The sequence below is a fragment of the Protopterus annectens genome, chromosome 7.part0 (assembly GCF_019279795.1).
Source record: "Protopterus annectens isolate FY-2018-M chromosome 7.part0, PAN1.0, whole genome shotgun sequence".
Taxonomy (NCBI): domain Eukaryota; kingdom Metazoa; phylum Chordata; order Ceratodontiformes; family Protopteridae; genus Protopterus; species Protopterus annectens.
In genome coordinates this window covers 1,023,145,290-1,023,171,033 of record NC_056739.1, presented here as the reverse complement: position 1 = coordinate 1,023,171,033, position 25,744 = coordinate 1,023,145,290, and the positions used below count along the sequence as shown (strand labels likewise).

Genomic DNA, 25,744 nt, shown 5'->3' with positions numbered 1-25,744 from the left:
TAAACAGCAGGCAGTGACACATGCATTCTGTACAGCAGACTGAACAGGAGAAATAACTTTTTCTGAGGGACCAAAAACCCTCAATGTTGTCCCAGAGTGCACAAGCATCTTCTAGCAGTAGTCTTGGGAGAAAAATCCCCCCCCCCCCCACACACACACACACAAGGGATTTATCAGAAACAGAGCAAAGTTTAGTCTGAAATCAGATATCTGGAGAAAAAAATGCTTATGTCCCTTCATCTTCCTGTTCAGATTCAGAATCTTTTAATCTTTTTTTTTTCATGAAAAGGATAAACTTTTACCAGAACCTACTTTAAAAGAAGGATAAATAACCTGACAAACCCTGACCCGCACCCAATAAACTACTCCTGCCCAAAGAAATTTAAGGAGGAGAGATACAGGCTTAGTTTTTGATTTCGTTTTGACAGGAAAATGGAGCCAATTTTGCTACTAATGGTAGCAGCAGCAGCAGCATTTCCAAGGAAAGGGCACAGCATTCTAACACAACAGGAGGCTTTCCTTGTTCCCTCCCCTAAGACTGACCTATTGCCTATTGAGGGGGACCCCAACAGCCTCATAGGACGTGGCTAACCACCGGTCCATAGCAGCTGTAGGTGCTACACCAGAGGGATCCAGAGTAAAAGATGAGTGGTCACAGGTACAGCAAATGGGCACCACAGTCACCCATCTGTGACGGAGGCAAACTGCTAGCCTTAGGTGGTGGCAAAGGCTGTTTGCTTAACCTTTTCTTTTTTCTGGCTGGAAGAAGGACCAATCATGGGACTGGTAGCTTGTTCCATGGTCAAGCTGAAATTTGTCCTTCCTGGGAAAGAGTCGAGTGTCCCTTTTTTGACAGTAAAGCACAGTAAAAAAGCACTTTATTTTACTTGTCACTGTAAAGTGTTTGAAGCACAATTTCTCCATAGATGAAATATTTTCAGTTACTTGTCACCACTTTTTAGACAGACAGGCTTAAAAGTAGGATACCATCTTGCGACAATGTGTTAAACAACGTTCTTACTTTTAAAATAACTTCCCTGAAGGGGAACATGATTAAATGGCAAAGAGATCTTACCTGTTCAGCACAGGAACAGCACAAGCAGTCAGTCCATCCCCAAAAGTCTCAGGAGCATATTCTTCTGTGGCAATAAACATTTAGAGTGCTTCATACCCAAACTAGTCTTTAATCAGCTCAGCTTGAGCTGCTTGACAGTTTGGGTGTGTGGAAGGTCTCCTGAAGTTTTAGAAGCTAGCTGGCTGTTATACACCCTTGACAGGACATAACCCACACAGTCAAGACGACTGCAGCAGTGATAAATATGATGCACATCTTGGGTTACAGGTGTACAGGTTTTGCCGACAGTTTTTGCCAGAAGCTTTGTATGCATTTTTTGCCATTACTCCTGAAGTTTGGCAGGTATATATATATATATTAAGGGAGACAGATTGGTCTGGAATGTGGGATTTTCTGACCTGGACTTGTTTAAACAGGGAGAATCCTTTTACACAGCAATGCTTCTAAATAATAGCATCATTAAAACTACTATTAAAATGCTGCATCAACCAAGTTATCACTGCAAACGGTTTAGTGTATTTTGCAAAAAAGAATGTATTCAAAATTAACTGGGGTAAAGCACTAATCACAAAAATGACCAATTTTAATCTCACCCCCATTAAAGCTGGATAATTACAGAGATGCACTGCAAGAGGTGAAGCATGCAGAATTGTACAATTGCTGAGAATTTTCTGCATGTAATCAAATGGAATGCTTAGAGATACCATGCTAAAAGTTTACAAGGCCTAAACAGCATGTCCTACATGAAATGACACAAAGCTGTCACTACACACTGTATACTACAGACTGCCAACAGCTGATCTGTGCCTGGCATACAAGCCATCCTCGACCCACTACTGATGGATATACTGCACATAAACAAAATAAAATGGCATCAGAAATACTCTCTCTAGGGTATAAACCTTTTCTGCAATAACAGAATGGTTTGGAGGGACAGATTCATCTTGCTGAGACCACCACTGCTGTGGAACTCATTCCCCATCCACATAAAACAATGTTCATCCCTGTCCATATTAAAGCACAACTTAGATCTACGGAGGAGAAAACAAATTTACCCCAGGACTGCCCCCCGTACTATTAATAGGCAGAGGTAGCCCCGAAAACCTTTACCCCATGCATGGGTCCCCTCAAGTTATCTATGGTATGATCTCAGTTAATCTCATTAGCAATAATATACAAATTAACCACAGGATGGGTAAGGCAGGCCTATAGCCAAATGAGATAAGTTATTTCGAGCGCAAAAAGGAAAATTAAATAGGCTTAAAAAAGGCTCACAAGTGCAGCAGGCCTAGTACTTATTAATTAATTGTAACATTTGTTTACTAGGAAAGTCTGTCCAACTGGGAAGAACCCATTGTCAGAGGCCCGGGGGGGGGGGGGGGTCCAGATGCAGGTCTTTGGAATGTGGGAGGAAACCCTTGCAAATGCAGGGAGGACATGCAGACACCGCATAGAAGGCACCTCAGCAGAGAACGAACCTAAGAACATCTTGCTGTGAGGAGATACCAACTACTGTACCATATACCTATAAATTCATAGATAACACAAACAAATGTACATACATGTACAGAGACAGGGTAGTAGGTTTACAAAAAGTACAGTTGTGTACACTTACCATAAATGTAGATGTTAGTGTTGTTCACTGTTGCAGTCATCACATTTGGGTTATCTGCTTGCAGTAGCTCTCAGTCGGCCCGATTATCAAAGTCTTGGATCCTGCTTCGGTTGCTGTCTCACCTTCCATGACAGGTAGTCAGCAGTATAAAACATGCAGCCGACACCATTTTATCCGTTTTTCTTGTCCCCAGATGTCAGGTGCCCCCATAATGGAAAGCAACTGTATACAAGGTTACACCTCCAACAAAAAGCAAATACACCAGAAAGCTTTAAGCATAGTAAACAAGAATAGAGATAGACAACAGACATCAGGGGGCTGGAGGGAGGGTAACCAGGACTGCAACACTGAATACACTCGAACAGCTACATTTACAGTAAGTGTACACAACTGTACTATGTTCTTAGTGTTTCACTATTGTAGTCATCACATTTGGATAGGTTCCCAAATCTAAGGATGGTAGGAGGAAATTAGATAGCATTAGGACCAGCTATAAGGCCCTGTAAGACTGCAGTGGCAAAGCCAACTCTGGATTTAGAAAAAATTGGCAATTGGTAATGCTTGGTGAAAGTATGTACAGAACTCCAGGTAGCAGCTTCTAGGATGTCCCTGGTAGGGACACCTCTAAGAAAGGCTGTAGAGGTAGATGCAGCCCTGGTTGAATGTGGTCTTATCCCCTGTGGGATAGGTTTCCCATGGTGCTTATAGCAAAAATGAATGCAATGGCCTATCCATTTAGAAATTGTTTGATTTGAAATGGCCTTCCCCTCTGCCCCTGCAGCAAATGCCACCAGCAACTGTTCAGCTTTCCTGAGAGGTTTAGCCCTGTCCAAGTAAAATCTAACTTGTCTGTGCACATCTAAGGAGTGCAGTATACGTTCCCACTTAGTTCTGTGGATTACCAAAGAAGGTGGGCAAATGAATTAAGAGCCACACTGGATACTACCTTGGGCATGAAAGAGGGATTGGTCCTGAAGGAAACCCTGTCCGCATGAAAGATGATAAAAGGCTCCATTGCCATAAGGGCCTGTAATTCAGACACCCTTCTGGCTGAAGTGATGGCTAAAAGGAAGGCTGTTTTCCAAGAAAGGAATTTCAACTCTGCACTTGCAGCTGGCTCAAAAGGAGGTAGAGCGAGTTTTTTTTTTCAATACAAAGTTAAGGCCCCAGGCTGGGGTTGGGCTCTACTGGGTAGTCTTAAGTTTCTGGCTCCTCTGAGGAACTGCTTGAGCAGTGGATGAGAGAAGAGGGGTGGTTTTGTGTTGTAATGAGCTGAAATGGCTGAGGCATGAATTTTGATGAACGAAAATGAAAGGCCCTTGTGAAGCATCAGTTAAGTATTGAAGAAATCGGAGGTAAACTGGGCCTTGCTGTGCCCATCCCCTGAGTTTGGTTCCAGGAACAGAATCTTTCCCATTTTCAGCATAAGATTTTCTAGTACTAGGCCTCCTTGCCTCCAAAACAACATCAGACACTTGTTTACTGAAGGATGATAAACAGAGAAATTAGGTAATTAGCCAGGCTGCCAGGTTCAGGGTTTGAAGCTGAGGGTGCAGAATCTGACCCTCCTGCTGGGACAGCAGGGTAGGAGACTGAGGCAGGTGCCATGGTGCCAGCAGTGACACACTGCGCAAGAGGGAGTACCAGTGTTGGCGTGGCCAGTCTGGTGCAACCAGTATGCTCCTTGGTTTGTCCTGTTTGATCTTTAGTAGTACCTTGGAGAGGAGAGGCAGAGGAGGAAAGGCATAAACTGATAGGTTTTTCCAGGTGAAGGAGAGGGCATCCATTTTCCAAGCTTGTTTGCGAGGAGTCTTTGTGCAGAATTTGTCCAATTGGTAGTTCTGGGGTGGAGGCAAACAGGTCTATATCTGGGCTCCCCCATTTGTTTATCAGCATGTTGAATGTCTTTGGTTCCAGTTTCCACTCGTGTGGGTCCATGAGATTTTTGCTTAGTTCGTCTGCCAGTGTATTTAGCTTTCCTGGCAGGAATTAAGCCTGTAGGTATACTTGGTAGCTTATGGCTGTGTTCCACTCAGCCATGGCTAGTCTGCAGAGAGGGTATGAGTGGGTTCCCCCCTGCTTTTTATGTACCACATAACAGTGGTGTTGTCAGTCTTCACCATTAATTGTCCTGGAAGAATGTGGTCCTTGAAGGCTGTCACAGCATTCTGTACAGCTAACATTTCTTTTTGACTGATATGCAGGTGCGTTTGACTTGGGTTCCATTTGCCCTGAATGCACATCCCTGCCAAGTGAGCCTCCCATGCATAGTCTGATGTGTCTGTTAGGAACTGTATGCAAGGTATACTAGGAATCATTGCTTCTAGATCCTGAGAATGTTGACACCATAGGCTTTTTCGATACCACTGTAGTTTCCTCATATGCAATCTTGCATACGGAATTAGGAGAATGCAGGAGGCCATAAACCCAAAGGCTTGCAGTATTAGTCTTGCAGATAGCAGGGTCTTTAGTTTGAAGTAAGCTGTCAAATGAACTTGTTTCTCTGGCGTGAGGAAATCCATCTGGGAAGTTGTGTTCAAGCTTGCTACCAGGAATACAATTTGTCGGCAGGGTACCAGATGTGACTTCATTTATGGTGTACCCCAGAGAAGTTAGCAACTTCTGTACAAATGCCAGATGATTCAAAAGTATGTCCTGGCTTTCTGTCTGAATTAGACAATCATCCAGGTAGGGGTATATATGAATATTTCTTTGCCTGCAAAATGCAATCACTGGAGCTAGACACTTTGTGAATACCATGGGCGCATTAGATAAGCCAAAAGGCAGTGCAGAGAACTGATAGTGCAGAGAACTGATAGTGCCTGCTTTGAAGTGTAGGTGAAGTGTAGGCATCTTCTGCAAGATTCCCTGACTGGGATGTGCAGGTAGGCTTCCTTTAAATCCAGTGTTGCCAACCTGGCATCCTTGGCTAGCCTAGGAAGAAACTGGTGAAGAGCTAGCATCTTGAATTTTGGGATCACCAAAAAAGTGTTTAAGAGAGATCCGGGATAGGACGCCAGGAGTTGCCTTTCCTGGGCACCAGGAAAAGTCTCTAGTAGAAACCTTGTCCCCTTTCCTCTTCTGGACAGTTTGAACAGCCCTTATACTTGAGAGAGAGAGAACTTACTTTTGAGCCTCTGCCCATTGATTTGGGGGTAGATCTGGCCAACTGTTTGGGGTTGGTAAAGTGTGGAAGTGGAATCTGAGAAACTATATTTAAAACCCATTTGTCCTGGGTAATGAGTTTCCAGTTTTTTGCCTGCAGAGCAATCTTTCCCCCTAAAGGAGCAGTCCGTTGAGAAGGCTTGGAAGTTTTAAAATTAAGTCATTGAGACAGTTTACCACAGGGTGGAGTCTTACTACTCCCCGCTTTGGAAGTAGGGGCCCCCCACTGCTTAGCCCTGTTTGTACCTTGGGATTGAAGCCAGGGCACTCTGCTGGTTCTGGATTTGGACTGAAGGCCTGGAAGAGGCAGGAAAGGACCAATTCTTAGAGGGCCAATGCCTACTGAATCTTGGAGGCTGTACTTGCAGGAAATCTTTAACAGTTTGCATAGATTTAGCTTTTTCCTCCATCTTTTAAAGCACTTCTGCTTTGTTGCCAAACAGGTGGTCCTGGTTTAAAGGGAGCATCCAGCAATTTAGCTTTAACATGATCTGGCAACGACTGCTCCTTAAGCCAAGCATGCCTTTTAAGTACAGACCCAGTAACAGCAGCCCTGCAAGATGCCTCTAGTGAATCAAAACCACATTGCAAAGTATCTTTTCCAATTTGTTCAGCAGAATGCATTAAATCCTGTAAATCTTTATTTTCAGCTTAATCAGGAATCATTTTCTGTTTAAGCAATCCAATAATACGCTGCTGATACTTTAACATATGAAACTTGCAGCCTTGGCCATTAGGGCCTTAAACTGCCAAAGTGTATACTTTCTTACCCCATCTAACCGGTGCCCTGAATCTCTATCAGAGGGGTTAGGATTATTGGCAGTAGTAGCCTTAATGCCCTTGGGTCCCTGTGAAATCATCTCAGGATCCGTAGTAGGATTTTTAAAGAGGAACTTGTGAGTCAGGAACCCTGTAATATCTATCTGGTTTTCTGGGAGCAGGAGAGGAGTCAGGGGCCAAGCTAGATTCCGAAAAGGCATCATCAACAATGTTCAGTATAGGGGGGATAGCTAAAGGCCTGTGCTGGGGCAGGAGTAAGAAATCCCTAAGCCTCTTTTTAGAATCAGAGTAATCCTGGCTTTCCCAGCAGAAATGCTCCTAACAGTATGCAAGGTTTCACCAAAAGAGAAACCCTCTGGAGGGGAAGCAGGAGGAATACAGTCCTCTGCATCAGAATCCTCATAGGTAGATAAGGGTAAATCCTGGTCATCAGAGGAAACAGAAATTCCAGAATCCTGATCACAAGAATCATAAGCAAATTCAGTCCTAGGTCTCTTTAGAAGGTTTGCTTCCCCTGATTAAAATAATAAAGGTCTTCAGCCATTCTTATCATTTTTAGGCATACAGGCCTGACCATGCGGTCTGGGCGTTGATTTTCTAGGCATGGATCGAGTTTTAGGCCTTAAAGAAGAAAGATGACATCTGTTTAATATGCAAGTCAGTAGACCTGAATACACCCTCAGAAGCCGGTGCCTGCACAGTGGCTCCGGAAGCATCCAACGTACAGACATCCGCAGGTTCCACAGTTGAAGCATCTCGTGGCATACTGGAATCTGAATGCGTCTCAGTAGAGGTGTACGAATCTGAAGTAGCGGGTATCGGGGGCTGCGAAAGTGCCTCACTGAGTACTGGCAAAATGGTGACTAGCTTAGGAGAAGCGTCGTCGGCAGCTTTGGACCTAGGCGGCCTTGTCTTTATCTTTGCGTTTTTTTCAGAATGTCAGTAGTCGAGTGGCTTACCGAAGCCATATAGTACAGTTGTGTACACTTACCATAAATGTAGATGTTTGAGTGTATTAACTGTTGCAGTCATTACATTTGGGTAGAATCCCAAAGCTATGGATGGGAGGATGGAACTAAATAGCATTATGAGCGGCTATAAGGCCCTGCAGAACTGCAGTTGCCATTAGGAGCAGCTAAAAGGCCCTGCAGAACTGCAGTGGCAAAGCCTGCCCTGGATTTGGAGAAGAGAAGCAAATGATAACACTTTGTGAAGGTGTGAACAGAACTCCAAGTGGCAGCCTCTAGAAGGTCTTTGGTTGGAACCCCTCTGAGAAATGCTGCTGAGGTAGAGGTAGCCCTGGTGGAATATGACCCAAGCCACTTGGGCACAGGTTTACCATGGTGCAAGTAGTAGAAACGAATGCAGTGGCTTATCCACTTAGAAATAGTCTGCTTTAAAATAGCCATCCCCTCTGACCCTGCAGCAAATGCGACCAGTAGTTGCTCAGACTTTGAGATTTGGTCCGGTTTAAGTAGAATCTTAGTTGTCTGTGTAAGTCCAATGAATGCAGAATCTGCTCCCCCTTGTTCTGCGGATTTGGGTAAAATGTTGGCAGGTGAATTGTTTGATTAAGAGCCACACTGGATACCACCTTAGGCATAAAAGGATTGGTAATGAGGGACACCCTGTCCGGGTAAAATGTAACAAGCTCCACTGCCATCAGAGCCTGTAGACCTGAAACCCTTCTTGCTGAAGTGACTGCCAAGAGAAAAGCTGTTTTCCAAGACAGAAATTTTATATCTGCAGTAGCTGCTGGTTCAAAAGGAGGCAGGGTGAGTTTTGCCAGCACAAAATTGAGGTCCAATGCAGGAGTTGGTGATCTTCTGGGAGGCCTTAAATTTTTAGCCCCCCTAAGATACTGTTTAAGCAGAGGATGAGAAAAGAGGGGAGGCTCTGTGTTGTAATGAGCTGAGATGGCAGAGGCATGGATTTTTACTGAAGAAAAAGATAGGCCCTTGTCAAGCATCTCAGTCAAATATTGTAAAATCTGAGGAATATTGGGCTTTGCAGTGTCTGTTCCTTGTGCGTGGTTCCAAGCACAGAAACTTCCATTTATCAGCATAACATTTTCTAGTACTGGGCCTTCTGGCTTCCAAAATAACACCCATCACAGATTTACTGAGAGGTGGTGTTTGAATAATTAAATGATCAGCCATGCTGCAAGATTCAAAGTTTGGAGCAGAGTGTGCAGAATTTGATTGTTCTGCCGAGACAGTAGAGGAGGTATTTGAGGCAAGTACCAAGGAGGAAGTGGAGACGTATTCCTTAGAATTGGGTGCCAGTGCTGGCGAGGCCTGTCCGGAGCAACTATGATCATTTTTGGTTTTTCCTGTCTGACTTTTAGTAAGACCTTGGAGAGAAGAGGCAGAGGGGAAAAAGCATAGACATAGATTTTTCCAACTGAAGGATAGGACATCCACTTTCCATGCTTTGTGGATCCAGGTTCCATTCGTGCGGGTCCATAAGATTTCTGCTTAGTCCGTCAGAGTATTTTGCTTTCCTGGCAGGAATTGAGCTTGAATGTATTTTAATGTATTTGGCAAGTCAAAGCGGTGTTCCACAATGTCATGGCTAGTCTGCAAAGGGGGTAGGAATGTGTACATAAGTACCACATAACCGTGGTGTTGTCCGTCTTTATATTAGTAGTTGTCCTGGATGAAGCAAGTCATTGAAGGCTGTCGAGCATTCTGAACAGTTGGAATCTCTTTCTTGTTGATATGCAGATGCATTTGTTTTGGGCTCCATTTGCCCTGAATGCATCTCCCCGCCAGATGGGTCCCCCCAAGCATAATCTGATGCATCTGTAGTTAGGGTTTGGGTGGCAGGGGATAGAGTGAATGACAGCCCTTTGTTTTGATGACATGTCTCTGCCCAAAGAAACTCCTGTTGTTGACAGAGAATGACAGTAATCATTGTTTCCAGACTGTGACAATGTTGACTCCATAAACTTTTTAGGTACCACTGAAGTTTCCTCATTTGCAGTCTCGCATATGGAATTAGTAGAATGCAGGATGCCATGAACCCCAAAGCCTGCAGAATTTGTCTTGCAGATAACTGGGTTTTTGTTGCCATTTGTTTTGAAGTATGTTGTCAGTTGCCTTTGTCTGCGTTAAGGTAAGCCATCTGGGCAGTTGTATTCAAGCTTGCACCAAGGAATGTAATTATTTGAGAGGGTACCAGTTGGGATTTCTTTTTGTTTATTGTGTACCCTAGGCATTTTAGAAGCCTTTTTACAAATGCCAGATGAAGAGTGTCCTTGTCCTCTGCTTGAATTAGACAGTCGCCCAGATAAGGATAAATGTGTATGCTTCTTTGTTTGCAGAATGCAATTACTGGTGCCAGGCACTTTGTAAAGACCCTGGGCGCAGTAGACAAGCCAAAGGGCAGTACAGAGAATTGGTAATGCAAAAAACCTGCCTTGAAGTGGAGGTATCTTCTGCACGATTCCCTTATCGGGATATGCAGGTATGCCTCTTAAAGTCTAGAGTCACTAACCAAACATTCCTGCCCAGCATAGGCAGTAGCTGTTGAATTTTGGAATGTCGAAGAACGTGCTCAAAATTGATAAGTCCAGTATTGGACGCCAGGCATTGTGTTTTCTACATACCAGAAAAGTATTGAATAAAAACCTTGTCCTTTTTCCTTTTCTTGTACTGGTTGAATAGCCCCCATATCCACGAGGGACATAACTTGCCTCTGCCCACTGATTTTGTGGCATATCTAGCCATCCGTTTGGAATTGGCAAAGTACGGAAATTAAATATGTACCCCTGGGATACTATGTTTTAATACCCACTTGTCCTAGGTAATTAACTGTCAATTTTGTGCATGAAGTGCTAGTTTTCCCCACAAGGGGGCTGCCAAAAGGTAAGTGCTTGGTGAAGGTAAAGGAAAGTCATGGAGACCGCTTACTGTAGGGCTGCGCTTCGTTTCCTCCAGATTTGGAGGTGGAGGCACCCCATTACTTTGACCTGTAAGAACCCTGTGATTGGTATCTGGAACTTTTTGAGCATCTGGATTTGCCTTGAGTGGCTCTGCAGGATACAGGAAAGGACCAATTTTTAGTAGGTCAGTGCCTAATGAATCTGGGTGACTGCACTTGCAAGAAATCTTTTACAGTTTGCATAGATTTAGCTTTGTTTTCCATTTTCTTTAAAAACCTCATCTGCCTTATTACCAGAGTATCATGCTGCAAAGGGGAATCCAACAATTTAGCTTTAACATTATCAGGCAGATTTTGCTCCTTGAGCCAGGCATGCCTTCTAATCACAGATCCAGTAACTGCGGCCCTGCAAGAGGCCTCCAAGGAATCAAAACCACATTGCAAAGTATGCTTTCCAACTTGTTCTGCTGAATGCAATAATTCCTCTAACTATCTTCCACACAATCAGAAATAATAATTTTCTGTTTCAGTTAAGCCCATAACATGATGTTGATATTTAAGCATATGAAACTGGCAGTTAAGGCCCTGATTGCCAAGGGTGCAGATGTATAAACCTTCTTTCCCCATCTATCCAGTGCCCTGGAATCTCTATCAGAGAGGGTAGGATTTTTGGCTGTAGAGGCCTTTACACCCTTGTGAAATAGTCTCAGGATCAGCAGCAGGATTTTTGAATAGAAATGTGTGGGAGTCAAGAACCCTGTAATACCTGTCTGGCTTACTAGGAGCCAGAGGTAGGGAATCAGGAGCCATGCTTGATTCCAAAAACATATAGTCTAATACAGGAGGTATTGTCAAAGGCCTATGCTGAGCAAGAAGGAAATCCCTAAGCCTCTTTTTTGATTCGGAGAAGTCCTGACTCTCCCAATGAAAATGTTCCCTAAAAGTATGCAAAGTCTCTCCAAAAGAGTAATCCTCAGGAGGAGATGCAGATGGGATAGATTCCTCTGCATCAGAATCCTCATAGGGTGGAATACAAAATTTCTGATCAGAAGAAATGGAAACCTGATCTGAAGATTCATAATCAGTGCCTTGCCTAGGCCTCTTAGCAAGGGGGGGGGGGGTTGGGAACCCCTGATCAAGGTAATCAAGTCCTCAGCCATTTTGATAACCTGTTTTTTAGGCACAGGGGCCTGAGCACGTGGCTCATGGGTTTTTTTTTTTTTTTTTTTTTTTTTTTTAGACACAGAAGATGTTTTTGAGGCTGGTGTCAGTTTAATGTAGAAATGTTGAGGCCTGAAAACACCCTGCCTGCTCAGCGGCTCCAGACCCATTCAAGGGAGAGACATCCGCGGGTTCAATACTCTTGAGAATCTCACGGCATACCAGACTCCGAATGGATCTCGGTAGAGGCCTGTGACTCAAAAGTAGCAGGTATCAGGGGCTGCGAAAGCGCCTCACTGAGGTCTGTCTTTTTCTTTGCGTTTATTGTGAATTCCGGTAGTCTGATTGCTAACCATTTCAGGATAATTAAATCTTGATCCAAAATATTTAGATGCAAAAATATACAGACACTTAGTGCGTTGGTTAAATCTAGCACAAAAACCAACAAGCAAGGCAAAGAATACAGTACAAATGAAAATCCTTATGAGGTATTTGTTTCCCACAAGTAATGCAATTATTAACTTTTACTGACATCGGTAAGGAGCAAGAAAAAGATTTTCTAACGGGGTACTTGGCTTTAGTTTGAAGACTTCGGATCTGAAACTAGAATGCGAAAATTTCAGGAGTCAGCCGACAGGCATTTACGAACTGCTTCTGCTTTGGGCACCGAAAGACTGAATAAAATGGCATCGGCTGCATGTTTTATACCAGACAACCTGACGTCATGGAAGAGGAGACAGCAACAGACGCAGGACCCAAGACATTGTTATTCAGGCCGACTAAGGGCAACCTGCCAGCAGATTACCCAAATGTAATGACTGCAAAAGTGAAACACGAAGATCATCAGGGTAATTGAACAGAGTACCAAAATATTTAGAAGCATAAATATACAGACGACTAATAGTTCATTGTTTAAATAAGGCACAAAACTGACAGCGAGGTACTTAGTGGTCAGGGCCTAGGGAAGGACTACAGTAGGAATGAAAATCTTTGAGCTATTTGCTTTCCAAAAGAAATACAATTATTAACTTTACTGACATCGGTTTAGAGCAAGAAAATGTTTCTCCAATGGGGTACTTAGTTTTAGTTTAAGACTTCGGTTCTGAAACTCGAAAACGAAAATTTCAGGAGTCTGCCGACCAGCACTTGAACTGCTTCAGGCACTGCACAAGAAGAAAGACTGGTAAAATGGCATCTGCTGCATGTTTTATACCCCTGACGTCATGGAAGATGAGAAAGCAACCGATGCAGGACCCAAGACTAAAATCAGGCCGGGACTACTGCAAGCAGATAATTCAAATGTGGAACACTAAGAGCATCTTGCTGTAATACACAAATTAATACATCTGTTAACTTACTATACAGACCTAGAGTCTGAAGTACTTTAGCAGTGCTTTACTATGCCAAGCGTTTTAAGTATGGAGGGGGTTAAACAAAGGGAATAGCCATATTAGCAAGTGGGCGTTTATGGCTTGATTAGGTTATGTGATTTGACATTACACTGGCACTGAGCTGCATTTTCAGCTCAGAATGGAATTTTGAGCAGGATAGGTCTAAGTGGTATGCACTCCAAGATTTTGGGATCAAAAACTAAGAAGCAATAATTTGTTCATTGGAGTTAAGCTCGACAAGTCTATTGAAGGTACAAAATGTCCAAGATTTCTACGGTGGTATGTTGGGTAGTCTTGTGTTAGCATGAAAGCGAAGAGACAGCAAATTTGGTTTCGTAATAAACTGAATAACTGATGCTATATATTTGACAGGAAGCCATTTTTGTACTGTTTTGCAAAGATGCTACTTAAAATGTGTGTGATGAGTCTGCATATTTTATTAGATAGTTTGTCATATGCTAAAGGCTGCATTTTCCTTGGAACAGTAAATTATCCTTTACTAGCAATTTTGGAAGATTTTGGGAGAAAGGGGAGCTTTATTATAACCCGCAAAAAAGTAGTAGGTTTAACATTTAACATTTCTTTCTTGTATTGTCTACGGTTAGGAAGAATCTGAATAAAGGTTCTTTCCAGAGTCCCCTGTATTTAAATTAGTGTTTCTGATCGAGGCATTTGGTCCGTGAGGTAGCTTTACATAGTTTTATTTGCCCAAAAGAGCAGGTCTTTTTTTATTTCAATTTTTCTTTAAATACAGTGAACAGTCCAGTACAAGATTAAAATAAACATATCAATGTAGTTACAATGAATTGAAAAACAAAATGCAGAAAAGCTACAAGGTATATGAGATGACTGACTTTCATAATATAGAAAGGCACATTAAAAAAAATAAATAAGACATTCTTTTAATTGCAATAGGCATTAACGAGAGGAGAGCATGCCTTATAACATTGAATATGGCTTAGATATCAGACATATTATCTAACAACTGGTCATTAATAATGATAATATAACATTAAACATGGTTACTTTGACAAGAGAGAAAGTGTAATCATATACCAGAGCCCAGGTAACTATTTACATTATTTAAACTGGGTTGTCACTCATGCAGGTTGTCATGGAAAAGTTTATAAGTTGATAATTTTACATGTGGTAGTAGTAGGTACTAATGCTTAAATACTAGAGGACACCGATAAACCAAATGGATATAGCATAATCCTCTTGCAAAGAGATTGATAGTAGCCTTTATATGGAGCTGTGTAGGAAAATCACTATTTAATGGGGAATAGGAAAGAAACATAAAAGTGCACTAGTTAGTGAGAATCTAGCTAAGAACCTCCAAGTCTTTTCCAGTATTTCTGGAAATAGGTTAACTTCTTGTGGCTTTGGCTTACTGTTCTTAGTTTATTTGCTAGAACTTATTTGATAGCTATAGATTTACTCTGCCCAAGAAGTCTTGGATCTGTCAAGCCAGTTGAGGGCAATATAGGATTTCAGTGTTTCACACAGTGTTACAATAATATGTTTAGATTCAAATGTATATGAGCTGGGGAAAATGTTTAATACTGCCATTTCCCATCAGAGGGTGGATGGATTTCATATAATCTGTTTTCTCTAGTTTTGCTCATAAAGAGCACCATAATTTGTATATGGTTTGTACAAGACCAGAATATGTGAAGAGTGTCTGCTACTGAGTTAGAGCAAGTAGGACAGAAAGGTGATGTACTGGGATTTATTTTGCTCAGAAAGAGTGGTGTGTGATGGGTGTTGTTAATCATAAATTGAGTACAGATTAATTTTTAAAAGGAGTTAGTTTTTTTTTCAATAGTTAATTATTGACTCTCCCAATAGTTGGAATGTAGGATTACTTCTTTGAATTTAAAGTACTTTATCTATAGGCTTTTGATAACATTAGGCTTTTGATAACATTTTACTCCTCATTAAAAGAGAAGTGATTTGTTGATACGGATAGAAGTCTTGTGAAGTTACATTAATTTCTGATGTCAAGTTACTAGAGATAATATGTTTAATAATTGTACCTTTTTTTTTTACTTGCTGCTACGGAGTCTACAATAGAACTCAATGGCAGATCTTTGATTTGATAAAAATCCCAGACTGAACACTTCTATTAAGTCTGATAATGGGGTTCATATGGATTGGTTGAGCCATAATTAAAGAGGTCAAGTATAAGGAGGTTATGAGCTTTTGGAAACAAACCATATTATTGATTAAAACAGGATGCATTTTGAAGTCTTAGAGTTTTGTTATTGAGAAAAGGTATAGCCTTTGGGTTTATATTGAAGAGCTGAGGTGATGGTAATAGATTTTGAGCCAAAGTGGGTGCCATGATGTATCAGAAACTTCATAGTTAGCTAATTGTATAATATGACTGGCATTAATAACAAGTTAATATGTCAAAGTTAGGAAGGCTCAGACCACCTTTCTCCTTGGGCAGAGTTACTCTGTGCCAGATAAATTTGCCCAATGTTGTCATCCTAGAAAAAAAAAAAAACACTATTTGGAATGTTTTGATTGATGGCATAAAAATGATACAGAATTTTAGGGAGGATATTCATTTTTATGACTGCAGTCTTGGAGAGAAGGGAAAGGTTTAGGTTTTTCCATCCTTCTAGATCTTCTGTAACGTTTGACCATACTTTATAAAGATTTTTTTTTATTATTTCCTGATGGGTAAAGGCGACACCCAGGTATTTAAGTGAATAATCTTATTTTTTGTTTCTGGAATGAAAAACTCCTAGTGTCCTAGAAGGTTTAATGGAAATAATTTTGATTTACTTGGATTTATGGCATAGTTTGATATTGCAAAATATATGTCAACGGAGCTTAATATCTTTTCCAAGTCTGTGGAGGGAAATTCAAAGTAGATGTTCTGCAAACGCTGTGTACTTAATTTGGACTTTGGAAATGTACACAGAGTGGTGGAATTTTTTTTGGCTTAATTTCAGGAGGGCGGCCTCTAAATAAAGGTTAAACAGATAAGGAGAAAGCAGACATCCCTGTCTTGTGCCATTAACTATTGTAATAGGGTTTGATGTTTTTCTTGTTTATGTATAATGTAGTAGCAGCCTTGTTATATAGAACTCTGGTCATAGCAATAAATTCTTCAGGAAGAACAAATGGTTTCAAAATCTTGAAAAGGATATTTAGGTCGACTCTGCCAAAGGCCTTTTGTGCATCAGAAAGTGCGTATTTGGGGGATTTGTCTGTCATGCTTGTTATTGCTTCTATTGTTAATGTATTGTCCCAAACTTGCCTATTACTCGTGAATCCTACCTGTTCAGGAGCTATAATATAAGGGAGCATTTTATTAAGTCTGTGTGCCAGTACTGACAGAATTTTTATATCAAGGTTAATTAGTGCAATTGGGCGATAATCATTGGGGTTATTTTCATTCACATTAGGCTTTGGTATAAGTATAGTCTTAGAATTATTTATATACAAATCAGTAATGCCGAATTTTATTATATGATTATATACAGAGTAAGAGTGGAGCCAATTGTTTCTTGAAGGATTTGTAGAATTCCACTGAATATCCATCGGGGCCTGGAGCTTTCCTCGATTTCAATTTATTGACAGCTAGTAATATTTTGTCAACAGTTATTGATGCCTTAAGTGTATTTATCAATGTTATTTATAATGGCAATTGTAATTCATCTAAGAAGTTATCAGTGGATGCTTCCTCAGCATGTTTTTGGGGGCCATAGACCTCCTGATATATTTCTTTAAAAACTTGAATGGATTTCCCTGTCAGAGATGAAGGACCTATTGTTATGATTAATTTGTTTTATTCTAGAGGGTGAAGGTTTAATGTTGATTAATCTGGTCAGATTTTTAGAAGGGGTTTGGGCCCGTTCAGCATACCTATAGAGAAGTCAGAGTTTAAGAGAAAATTGGTTTAATTGGATTTCACACAGTTGGTTTTGTACATCTGTACTGTTGTCGACAGACTAGACCAGACAGGAGTCCCCAAGGACTATGATGTTTGCAGGTGACATTGCGATCTGTAGTGAGAGTAGGGAACAGGTGGAGGAGACCCTGAAGAGATGGAGATGTGCTCTAGAGAGAAGAGGGATGAAAGTCAGCAGGACTAAGACAGAATATATGTGTGTGAATTAGAGTGAGGATAGAGGAATGGTGAGGATGCAGGGAGTACAGGAGGTGAAGGTGGATGAGTTTAAGTACTTGGGATCAACAGTTGAGAGTAATGGTGAGTGTGGAAGAGAGGTGGAGAGAATACAAGCAGGATGGAGTGGGTGGAGAAGAGTGTCAGGAGTGATTTGTGACAGACTAATACCAGTAAGAGTTGACAGACTAATACCAGTATGAGTGAAAGGGAAGGTCTACAAGAGGGTAACGAGACCAGCTAGGTTATATGGGTGGAGACCGTGACATTGAAAAAAAGGCAGGAGTCAGAGCTTGACGTGGCAGAGTTGAAGATGTTAAGATTTGCACTTGGTGTGACAAGGATGGACAGGATTAGGAATAAGTATATTAGAGGGTCAGCCCAAGTTGGAAGGTTTGGAGACAAAGCCAGAGAGGCAAAATTACATTGGTTTGGACATGTGCTGAGGAGAGATGCAGAGTATATCGAGAAAAAGATGCTAAGGATGAAGCTGCCAAGGAAGAGAGGAAGGCCTAAGATAAGGTTTATGAAAGTGGTGAGAGGACATGCAGGTGGTTGGTGTGACAGAGCAAGATGCAGAGGACAGGAAAAAATGGAAACAGTTGATCTGCTGTGGTAACCCCTAGCAGGAGGGGCCAGAAGAAGAAGATGCAGTTGTAAGGATAACATCTGTTTTGCTAAAACTGGGTTGTATTTGGTTTGTAGATCTAGCGCAAGGCTTTTTAGTTTGAATTCTAAAGTAGCTAATTGTGACTTGGCTTGTTTGAGTAAGGATGCTTTTTGAATTAATATTCCTCTAAGTGTTGCCTTGGACACGGCCCATTAGATGTTAAAGGGAATGTTTGATTTTTCCAAGTTGTTGTTAGTCTAAAATTCCTATAAGTCTTGGTAGAGTTGTTTTTAAGAAGGTTCGGATTCAGAGTGCAGTTTGATGCAAATTGGTCTCTTATGTTTGACTTTACCTCACTTATTTTTAGATTAATTTTGGCATGGTCAGAAAGGGTTCTCGGGTCGTAATAGTTTATTGCATATTTTGAGAAACTTGAAGAAAAAAAGTCTATCCTAGACCACGATTTATGTGATGCTGAGAAAAATGTAAACTTACTGATTGCAGAGTCATTTCTATATAGCTCAAAGGGATCACATATATCAAAATCATCCATTAATTCAGTTATAAGCTTAGAAAGGCCAATAGATGGTTTACCTTGTTCGCTCTATCTAGTTCAGGTCTGATAGTCATATTCCAATCCCCACCTAATAAGTATAGATTTGGGAATTTTTCTAAAATTTTGTAAATTTCGTATATGAAAAAAAAAAAAAAAAAAGTCTGGTACAAGCACGGACCGTATACATTTAAGACTAAAATTTCTTTACTGAAACATGTTAGGTAATGCCACCTACCATTAGGATCACAGTCACTTGACATTATGGTGCCTTTGAAAGAATTTTTGACAATTACTGCTACCCCTTTAGAGACAGTAGAATAACCTGCGGCTATTAGTTTTATCCATTTCTTTTTTAAATCCTTCTCCCATTGAACTTTATTCATATGGGTCTCTTGGATAAGTGTCATATTGGCCTTTGATTTGTAAATTAAATGTAGAATTAGGTTCTTATTATTTTGCAGTCCATTAAAATTCCAAGATTCCAATGATATCATTACTCTAACCATTTTTGAAACCGTAGAAATTTGGTTCCTCAAACTATGCTTAATTTTGAACCCCCCAAAAAACAAATTATTACTCTTCTCACCAACCCGAAAATCCTCTCCACTGAATTTCTGTCTCACATCAAATAATGGCACAAACATATCACTCGATCCAACTACCAAACTCCTCGGAGTTGAAACAAACAAACAATCTGACCTTTGACGCACATCAGCAATACTATAAAAATTAGTTAACAGAAAACTAGGCTCCCTCTAGAGAATTAAACCATTCCTTACTCCACTTGCCAGAACCTCCATTGCTCAGACCCATCTTATCTCCACTCTCCTGTATGCCTCTCCCATCTACACTTCAGTGTCCAAAGCTAACCTCAGCAAACTGTCTGCTGCCTACAACAATATTGCCAGATTTGCCACTAACTCTACTTTTAGAACACATCACTGCCAAAACTTAAGGCAACTACGATGGCTCCAACTACAAAACCAAATTCTAATTCACCAGCTCTCCTTAGCCCACAAAGTACTTTACAAACCCACAAACACTCCCATTCTCACTTCACTTCTCACTCCTTACTGCAATCTTAAAAGCCTTCGTTCCTCTGATAAACTACTTATATCGACTAGTAAAAACCCAATAACTCGGCTGGCAAAACCTTGTTCTCAAACAGTAGGAAAAACCTGGAACACTCTTCCTCGCTTCAAATCCCAACTCAGAAACACACCTCAAAGCCCACTGGCTCTGCCCCTGTAGCAACCCTGACTAGTCTACCTTTGATATCTAGGTACTCTCAACTTTTCTGCTGTAAATAACTAGCTTTCCTTGTGCATCTAGGTACTCACAAATTTTCTTCTTTTTTTAGCTTTAAGAAACTCTTAAAATACACTTTCTCAACTTCTGCTTTTTACTTAAAATCTAACTATTTTTGACATATATATTATAACCATGTTTAATGTTTTACCTGTTATTACAGATGCTTGCATGTGGAGCTTTTCTCCCCGGGCCTCTGCTGAAAATGGACATATATCCAGTTGGACTAGCCCGGTCAACAAATGTAAAATAAATAAATAGTTGACATAACGAGTGAAGGGGAAATTGGACATTGTAGAGGATTGTAAATGGCATTCTGGTATATGTTGTGACAATTCTTAATGGACGATAGTTGACATAACGAGTGAAGGGGAAATTGGACATTGTAGAGGATTGTAAATGGCATTCTGGTATATGTTGTGACAATTCTTAATGGACGATAGATGTGGCAGTAAGATGCAAGTGACAACCCCCCCCCCCGTGCATATCCACACATCTGAAAGAGGTGTAGGAATCAGATTTACAAACCTATTATATAAAATTCTACTAATATTCTAAGATGCATCAGATACTCAGCACAAAAATAAACTTCATATCCTGCATTAACGTTTTATGGATATGTCCTAAATTATGTTTTTTTTTTTTTTTTTAAACTAATGATTAATTAAGACACTTTTTGTTATGACCAAATACTGCTAGGTGGGGTTCCAACCTAAATTCACTATAAGAAGAGTATTATTTTTTCCGTTAAAAAGAGATTTGTAATTATAAGTACTTGCCTTTACCTCTTGGATTGGATATTAGAGTATACAGTAATTACTAATTAGTGTGAGCTTTGGGAACCAAAAGGATTTTGATAAAAATACTTTGCTAATGTTGGGGTTATTTGAAATTCGTACGTCTCTGTGAAGTTTTGTATATAGGAGGAGAACCATATACTCAAGAGATGAAGCAACAGAATAAGTGCATTACAAGTGAGCTAAATGCCAGATCACATATATACAACTCTTAAATTACAGTTACAACATATCACTACACACAAATCCTTAAATCAGAACATATACCATATGGAGGTAAGTTGTCCTAGTGACATCCAGGTAACCCCAGATAATGGAATCAAATTAGATTACACTGAAAAAAAGAACTGTGCAAACTGGATGCAAACAAAGCGCAGGGAGGAGACGGAATAAGTAACAATGATTTGAGAACACTTGAGCAAGAACTTACACTGCCATTACATTTATTATTCACTAGGTCATATAAATATGGGAAGATTCCTCAAGACTTAAGACATGCATTTATTAAACCTGTCTTTAAGGGAAAGGGAAGTAGGACAAACACGGAATCATACCCTCAAGTCTACTTTCATGTTGTGGAAACAATGGCAAAGGTAATACTAGATAAGTTATTGTCAAAAGTGGATAGGTTGGGACTTGAAACCATATATCAGCATGCATCTGTTGAAAATAGATCTATTACCACTTGTAACATTATGTTCTATAACAATATAACAACAGCTATGAATGACAAATTGTGCTGTGATTTATATAGGATTTAACTTCAGCATTTGACAGGGTCATGGGACAAAACACTGGTCAATAAATTAGTACAACTAGGTATTGATGTACTGTTGATAAGATGGATAGCTGCATGGCTTACAAATAGGACATGGCAAGTATCACACACCAACTGGACAGGTGAAATCCTGTTACAGTCATGGTGTCCCACAGGGCTCTGTACTAGGCCCTTACTTGTTTAGATTGCATCTTTCAGACCTTACTTTTTCATCTGAGGTGTTCTACAGTCTATATGCGGCCGACCTGAAATTGGGTAAACTGATTACAAGCATTACGGATAAGGCATGTCTGCAAAATAATTGGACTAAATTGACCATTTGGGCACAGGAGAATAATAAGTTAAATACATCAAAAACTAAGCGTATGAGATTTGGGAGACAAACTGAAAGGTGAATATTTAATACAGCACACCGTGATTGAAACTGTAGACTCATTTAAGGATCTGGGTATATGGGTAGATTTAGCTATGAGTTTTTCTAATCATATCAACCAATTGACTAATGATAGTTGTATAAAAAGATTTATAGTGTCTAGGAAATCAAACATAATGAAGTCATTGTGTGTTACATTAGACCCAAACTCTATTATGGAATAACAATATGGAAACCCTACAGGAAAACAAGCACGAATAAACTGGAAAAAGTACAGCGGAAATATAAAAAGGGCATCCATAGATGTGACAATCTAAGTTATTATGAAAGACTAAAATATCTGAACTTGTACAGTGTCTTACAGATATTTAAGAGATCTTATTCAGGTATACAAGCCATTTAGGGACAACTACCTCTAGTTTGAGGTTATCAAAAAGTACTAGAGAATCATCAGATAACCTATGTAGAAGATTCTATAGGAATGAGAAGTGCACTAATTGGTTCTCTGACAGAGTAGCTGATGCTTGGAACAGACTACCCAATTACATTAAAGCAAGTATTAGTTTAGATATTTTTAAGAACAGCCTGGACATTTACTATGGGAACAAGTGTTTTGGCATAATGGCAAGCTAGAAGGGCTTTAATGCCCGTGCGAAACATTTATGTACATCAATGTTCTTAGGTGCATAAATACCAATACAATCCAGTAGTTTAACTGCGTGGCCATCTTATTATAAAATATAAATTCTTGCCCAACATATCTTGTCAAATTATCTGGAGTTAAAGCATTTATAAACTCCTGACAGCAATTTTACTGTATCTTGGTTTCATAGAGAAATGCTTTTAATATTTGGTTAAACATGACATTTGTTTTAGGAGTGTATGTATTACTGTTCTAATGGCTTGGACCCAAAATAGAACTACTATTATAATGCTTTACATCAGTTGCGCAACAACCAGGCACAACAACTAAATTTAATCTAGTAATGGAAACACATCTGCATGCCTCTTGTATCTGGTTGCTTTGATGTTTCATAATGTATCCCCTCTCACTCACTCTTTCACTCTTTCACTACTATACTCTGCCGAATAGGTGCAGAACTCTCGTCGCAAATTATTTTGTAAAACAGCGATTTAAGCGTTTCAGGTCCCTCCATAAATCTTTACACGCTAACTGGCTACAGTTTATATCGGATTTAGATACATTTTTCCTTTTTCCCCCTCTTTCTCTTCCCTTCTCATTCCTCTTTTTTCATTTTAAGATCACACTGTGCTTCTGGGCAGAACGCATTTCCATCAAACATCTCCTGAAACTAAATAGGTGTTGTTAATAAGTTATGATTAGTGAGGATAGAGAAAACCTTTACACCAAAGGTGGGACAGACAATTACATCACAAAGTGGGTGGTGATCTGCAAAGAGAACTTTGGTCTGAGGCAAGAAGGTTAAATTATAACGATGAAAACTTCCTGTGCGTTCTATTAACTTCCTAAGCATAGACGTTGGCCATGGGTATGCAAGTTAGCTCATTATCAGTGCAACCTCGAAGTATCGATACCTGTTACAGACAACTTCAGTAAACATGCCTCATGGGGTAAACTGCAGTGGTTATTTGAAAGAATTGAAAGTTTAAAACACTTAATATCAAGAGATGTCCAGGTGGCTCTGACTATCATACACATTATCATATTTTTGATTGGAGTGAGTGGGAACCTCATTACCATCACAGTCACACAGGTGCTACAAAAGAATGGCTACCTTCAGAAAGTGGTAATGGACCATATGATCAGCCTGGCTTGCTCAGATTTATCAGTCCTTTTGGTGGGAATGCCTGCACAATTGTATAGTTCAGCATGGAAGCCTTTCACATCAGGCACCTTAAACAGTGCCTGCAAAATTTACTCATTCCTTTTTGAAGCATGTAGCTATGCAACAATTTTTAATGTCATGTTAAGCTTTGAGAGCTACACAGCAATCGGTCATCCTTTTCATTACAAGTCACTTACCAGGACTTGAACCATCGTATTAAATTTGTTTAGTATGGTTTGCCTCCTTGTTCATGGGCCTTCCTCAGATTTTTGCTAGTGGGATTGTTCATCCACTGGAAGGCAGAATCCAACCAGTTGTCTCAGATGTTTGACTGAAAACATTACAATCTGCACTAATTTGGCAGACCAAGTGGTTTACCAGGCTAGTATCTATGGGGCTTTTATCATTAAACTCTTCATTCTGGTGTCTGTGGTGTTCATGTGTCAGAAAATGAGAACTTTGGCTGCTATGCAAAGAGGGACTGTACCGGTCACAAGGGGGATAGAGAAAGGGAAAAATGTCCAATTCCTCTCCAAAAGGGAGAAAGCAACAGCCAATGATTCATGGAAGCAAACCATTATAGTTTTAGTTAAGGAGACGTGCTAATTTTTCTGACTTACTCTGAAGTGGTTGGAGTAGTTGGGAGGTGTATGCATTTCCTCTTCTCATTCATTGTTCAGTGTAAAGAAAGTCCTGTAATTTCATTGGTGGAAGGGGCTCACTGGACATATGCAGTCTAAAACACACCTGAGTTAGTTGTAAGCATTAACTTTTTTGTTTACATCTCCTATTTCATGAGCAATATTGCCGTTTAGGAAATTGGGCAGTATGCATGAAAATGCCATGCATTAATGCAGCACTTCAACGGAAAGTGTAAATAATGTCAGTTCTCCATCTATACAAGTACAGCAGAGTGACATTACTCCCAGATCACCCTAAAAACACCCATGTGTGCCTAGTGGGAGCCACAGACATACCTCTCAGCCCAAGAATACTGGATAATGACCAAAATAATGGGGGATAAAGGCCCAAAAACATTTAAATATTGCTCCTGTAAACTTAGAAAGTTGTTAGAATAACAGGTTTAGAGTTATGTATTTTTTGAAGGAAATGGGAGTCTGAAATTCAAATGTATATGATTTAGTTACAGTGTTCCTCAGGGACTTGTAAAAGAAAGACCACTTTTAGTTCCAAAAATTAAAATACAAGTCTTTTGCTGGTTCCGGCTGTATGTTGTTATATAAAGAGCTGATCAGTTTGGATGGATGAAATAATGAAACAATGCTAGTTTGTTACATTTTTGAAATCTTTGTAGAACTCATATTTACATACCGAATAATTGAAGTTAGTTACATACAATCTGGATGTTGTAGGATCTGCGTGTATATGTTGGGACTCAAGTGCTTGTTGCATCAGCTAACTTTGCCCTTATGTTTTTAGCCCGGAAGTTACTTGTAAGGTCAGAAGGCATTTGTTGACTGCATGTTGCGCTTCCTCATTATGGAAAATGGAATTCTGAGACAGCAATAATAAAAACCCAAAGAACAAGGTAGATAAGCTGGATTATTGGCTTTAGATCTCCATTGTTTCAGGATCTGTGTGCACTTTTTGTATAGAGCAAACATCGTTGGGCTCTTTGTACATTAACTCATGCAAGAATCGTCCGGTAACTCTGAATGCTTTAGGAAAGGCCGATTTAGCTGCTTGGATGGTTTTTACTGAGTAGTTGATACTGTTATGTTGGAAGCATAGAGTCGCCGGGTACTTCATTTGGAATTTAATGTCAGATTAGAAGGTAGTTGCAAAAGGGAGAGAGGACATGTCTTGACTGTTTTATTGGTAGTGTAAGTCTTGAGCGACTATTTTGTTTCCATTCCAAATGATGATTTTCTTTATTTGCAAACAGACTGGGCATGTGAGGCATTCAGGACTCTGGAGTATGCTGGTCTAGGAGTGTTGGATATTTAAGACTTCCTTAGCACCCTGTGGATTCTCTCTATTGCAACTGACTGATAAGACAAGATCAAAAATTTATCTTGTAATACTGGTGAGTTGTGATTGATCGTACTTTTCTGGAATGCGTCCGATTAAGATAGTTACGTTTCATTCTCGCTTCAAGGTCTATTTTCTGTTGCAAGTCCTTGATGAAGTGTCATTTAAAGAAACAGCTTTTTGCAACTCCTGTATTTTTTATTTCATTATTTTTGCCTCATTTTACTCCATTCTAGTCATGATTTGATCAAAGTTATTTCCGAATTATGTTAATTTTGTGGAGAAAGCTTGAATGTCCGACTGAAGAGG

The 25,744-nt window shown here is 40.1% G+C and overlaps 1 protein-coding gene and 1 pseudogene across 2 annotated transcripts in view; one reads left to right on the top strand and one right to left on the bottom strand.

Moving 5' to 3' along the window:
* Positions 1–25,744, bottom strand: part of LOC122806829 (hyaluronidase-2-like) — a 174,071-nt gene that overhangs the window by 85,472 nt on the left and 62,855 nt on the right. The gene's annotated exons all lie outside the window — the stretch shown is intronic.
* Positions 20,755–24,049, top strand: LOC122806125 (annotated as a pseudogene).